This window comes from Triticum aestivum, chromosome 6A (assembly GCF_018294505.1).
Source record: "Triticum aestivum cultivar Chinese Spring chromosome 6A, IWGSC CS RefSeq v2.1, whole genome shotgun sequence".
Lineage (NCBI taxonomy): Eukaryota > Viridiplantae > Streptophyta > Magnoliopsida > Poales > Poaceae > Triticum > Triticum aestivum.
In genome coordinates, this window is record NC_057809.1 from 612,779,841 (window position 1) to 612,784,746 (window position 4,906).

Below are 4,906 nucleotides of genomic sequence, written 5' to 3' on the forward strand. Positions count from 1 at the left end.
AAAATTGTGAATGTTGTTATTTACGTACTTCATATTGTTCATCAGAGTACCCGCCCCGCTCACAGGTCGTGTGGCGGATGGACTCGCAGACGTAGTATCCGCAGAAATCATTCCCTTGTTCCTGCCACAACCACTTTACAAGAAATAGAGGTCAATCAAACTGATAAGCAAGAATGCTAAATGGTATTGATGAAACTAGCGCTTGAATCACTAGCTAGGAGATGCGCGGAACATGCTACTATAGTACTTACTTTCGGGTGTCTAAATTCCAGCTCCTTCGGCAGTCCCGGAACTTTTCTGGTGAATTTTCTTCAAACCCTGCTGGACAAAGAAAACAATTACTTGATATCAGGAAATGAACAAAGTTGCTGATATGGTGGATAATGATCGATTTAACTTCTTGAGGATTTCAGTCATGTCCGCATACTCCTGGGGATCTTTTTGTTTAGAGTCCAAGACAGTTACTACTCCCCGCTCAAGCCTAATCTCTAGGAGAATATAGCGGTACCTGCGCATGCATGCATAACTCATCAATTACATTACTATAACCTGGACTAATATATTATGGAAACCGAATATGCACAAGACAGTAACACTCACTTGAAGTTATAAGGAAAGAGTATTATATCTTTGTTTTCATTTTTTTTGAATGATCGTAGCAAGTTGGCCTCGGTATCTTCAGGACGATGTTCAACCTCAGTTGCATCTATGAGATATGTGTTAACGAACCCAATATCACCGATTTGTCTTTTCTTCAATTCGGCGATCTTCAATCTGCATAATATAGTGAGGATAATTATAAATACATGCAATGAAAGAGATGAGCTATATAGAGAGACTTAATGACAGAAGTAGTAGTACTTACAGACAGTAGCAGGTGACCGTTGTTTTATCGAGGGCCAATTGATTGAAAAACTGATAGAACTCCTCAAATGGAATAGGCAACAGTTCAATTCCAACGAGGTCATGCTCCGGTTTAACTCTCGCATACAAAGTACTCCTCCCCCCAGACTCTCTGCAGATTTTCAAGTACCAATCATGTAATCTTCGCATCATCGTTGTTAAAGATTTTTCATCTTTGATGAGAGGCTTCCCGTACTCGTATTTGTGTATCTGCACCTCCATGGGATCATAATGTACATCGTCGGGCAGGTAATCATCAACATTGCAATAACCGGGCACCATCCTCGGATCGACGATGTCGCTAGGCACCTTGAGCGGGGGGCATGATTGCTTTGCTTGTTCGCCGAGCTGGGCAATTTGTTTCCCAGCTGCTCGTCGTTCTTTCAGCCTTTGATCACTGATTGTACTTCCCGACCGCTCCGCTTCGGCCCATGTCTTTGCAATAATGCGCTCATAGTTGCCTTTCGGCGGAGACTTGGGTGGTTTTGCCAGGGCAGCCAGAGTGCGCTTCACTTTCACCGGATCTACCTTCTCCTCCGGAGGTGGATGTCTCTTTGCTTTCAACCCTTTAAACCAGTCATCCACTTTGGTTCGCGCGATCTTCGCGTTCTCCTCCGGGGTCCTCTCGTATGGTAACTTCTGTGGACTCTTCAGAGAAGGACCGAATCTGTATGTCCTCCCGCCTCTGGTTGTACTGCTAGACGTCGGCCGAGCAGACGGAGCGGTTGTCTTCTTTACTTGCTTACGAGTCGGAGGAGAAGGACTACGATGCGTCGGAGCAGCTGCCGGAGCGGCGGCGGGTCTCTTCCGCCCTTGCTGACGAGGCGGAGAAGGAGGAGGCTGGCTGCTCGGGCGCGCCGGCGCAGGCGGAGAAGGAGGCGGAGTGCCGCCACGCGCCGGAGAAGGAGCCGGCCGAGGGCCCTGATCGTCACTCGCCGGAGGAGGAGGCGGAGTGCCCTGACTCGCCGGAGGAGGAGGAGGAGGAGGCGGAGGCGTCCGGTTCGGAAGGTTGATGAGCTCCTTCCGCCATAGGAATGGAGTCTTCAAAGCAGACCCCAGCCGAGTCTCCCCTTCACTGGTAGGGTGGTCAAGCTGGAGGTCCTCAAATCCCTCCGTTATTTCATCCACCGTCACCCTAGCATATCCTTCTGGAATCGGCCGGCAGTGAAAAGTTGCGCCGGGTTCAGTAGGATAAACAGAGCCAACAGCCGCCTTGACCTTCAAATTCATCCATTGCGTCATAAGGTGGCAATTTTGAGACTCCGTGATAGCATCCATGGGATAGCTGGCAGGAGCCGTCAAGGCATGCTCCGGCTGAAGCAGCTCGGTGGAAGCCACGTTGCTTCTGTGCTGAGATGGCGGGGTAGCTTCGGGGGAAGCTTCGGCAGTACATTTGCTGTGATTTGCTTCTCGTTCCTCTATCGCGTCTACCCTTGCTTGCAGCGCCTGCATTTGGGTCTGTTGCACTTTTTTCCTCCTCTCATGGGATTTTTAACCGCCTGCGTCCGGAAACCCAACCTTCCACGGAATGGAGCCTGGCATGCCTCGTGTCCGTCCAGGGTGCTTAGGATTCCCGAGGGCCATTGTGAGCTCGTCGTTCTCTCTGTCTGGAAAGAACGTCCCTTCCTGCGCTGCTTCGATATACTGCTTAAGCTTCCTGACTGGTATGTCCATTTGATTGTTCGTCCAAATGCACTTCCCTGTTACAGGGTCCAAGGTTCCGCTAGCCCCGAAGAACCAAGTCCGGCAATGGTCTGGCCAGTTAATTGTCTCTGGTTCGATCCCTTTATCAACCAGATCATTCTCAGTCTTGGCCCACTTAGGCCGGGCTACGAGGTAGCCACCTGACCCCGTGCGATGGTGAAGCTTCTTCTTCGCAGCATTTTGCTTGTTTGTCGCCGACATCTTCTTACTCTTTTCTGATGTCTTGTGGGCCACAAATGCAGGCCAGTGATCTCTGATCTTCTCATATCTGCCCTTGAATTCTGGTGTCTCATTATTTTCGACAAACTTATTCAGCTCTTTCTTCCACCTCCTGAATATTTCTGCCATCCTCTTAAGAGCAAAAGACTTGATTAATTGCTCTTTAACTGGGTTCTGTGGATTATCCTCTGGCGGTAGGGTGAAATTTGACTTCAGCTCAGTCCAAAGATCATTTTTTTGCATATCATTGACATAAGACACCTCAGGGTCTTCTGTACCCGGCTTAAACCATTGCTGGATGCTTATCGAGATCTTGTCCCTAACCAGAACCCCGCACTGAGCAACAAATGCGTTCTTTGTTCGGATGGGTTCAATCGGTTGGCCGTCGAGCGCGATTGCTATGATCTCAAACCTTTCATCCGAGCTCAACTTTTTCTTCACGCCTCGTCTCTTTACCGAAGTTGTGCTCGATCCGGAGGGCTAGAAAAAAGAACAAAGACTTAATTAATATGTGTACATACCAAAACAATGAATGCATCAATCAGCTAGTCAGCACTGGCTTAACTAATATATATACCTAGTCGGACTCGGTTCGGTCACCGGAGCCGTCATCACGGTCTCCTTCTTGCACCAGCATTGGGTCACCGGAGCCGTCCTCATGTTCTTCTTCTTGCACCGGCATTAGGTCACCGTAGCCAACTTCTTCACCCTCTCCTTCCAGACCATCGGTGTCGTTGAGAAACAACGAGACGGCATCACTTCCTTCTGCGATTATGTCCCTCAACAACGCTTCTTTTGCTTCGTCTCGGGCGGTGTCCATAGTTTCTACAAATATTTACAACATGGCAAGTATTATTCAAACATGACAGATGGATATATTAGTGGCAAACGTAGAACTAGCTACCTAATCATAGTAAGGAATCATATATATTAATTAGTGGCCTCGACGCTGCTTCTCTAGGGTTTGGGGTGGCCTCGACAACGCTTCAAGGGTTTGGGGTGGCCTCGACAATGCTTCAAGGAGGGGGTAATATCGACCCCCCCCCACGTGTTGAAGCTATCGGGAGGGGGTATATATCGACAACGACGACACTACATCTATGTCCCTCGACGACCCTCGTTCCTGATAAAAAAAAGAGGAAGAAGAAGAAAAAAAGAGGAGAAGAAAGAATAGAGGAGAAGAACTCCTCTATTCTTTCTTCTCCTCTTTTTTTTCTTCTTCCTCTTCTTTTTTATCCTCTTCTTCCTCTCATGTTCGAGAGGATCGTCGAGGGGTCGGGAGGTTGCCTAGTGTCAAAGGATTCAACAAAACCATGTCTTCATCATTAGGCGAAAGTAACATGTGCATGATGGTACGAAGCTCTCCAAAGTTATTTTGGAACGGAGTCCTAGATAGGAATTTGCTTTTTGGTACAAAGTTCAGCAAGAACCTTCCAAATATCGTTATTTGGAAGGCCTTTGCTGAAATTCATACAAGAAGGCAAATTATCCTATCCGGGACACCATTCCAAAATAACTTTGGAGGACTTCGTCATGCCCTGGTTACTTCCGGCTAATGATGAAGCCATGGATTTCTTCAATACTTTGACACTAGGAAACCTCTCTCGACCCCTCAGCGATCCTTGACCCCTCGAACCCTCGACGACCCTGGAACCCTCGACCCCTAGACGACCCTGAAATAAAAAGAGGAGAAGAAGAAAGGAATATCTAGAGGAGAAGATCGAAGAAAAAAAAAGAAGAAAAAGAAGAGGAGTTCTATTTTCTCTTCTTCTCCTCTATTCCTTTCTTCTTCTCCTCTTCTTTTTTTCTTTTTCTTATTTATTTTTCCCCTTCTTCCTCTCCTCTTCTTCTCCTTTCTTCCTCTTCTTATTTTCCTTTTTCCTCTCCTTCTTTTTCTTCTTCTTCCTTCTTTCTAGCTAGATATATAAAACTTTTCTAAAAATGTAACTTTTGCATATATACATGGAAAAAATTGTTATCGGGGAGGGAGTATATCGACCCCCCCCCCTCGACCCTCTTTTACTTCTTCTTCCTTCTTCCTTCTTCCTCTTTTCTTCTCCAACACAAAACACATCTCATC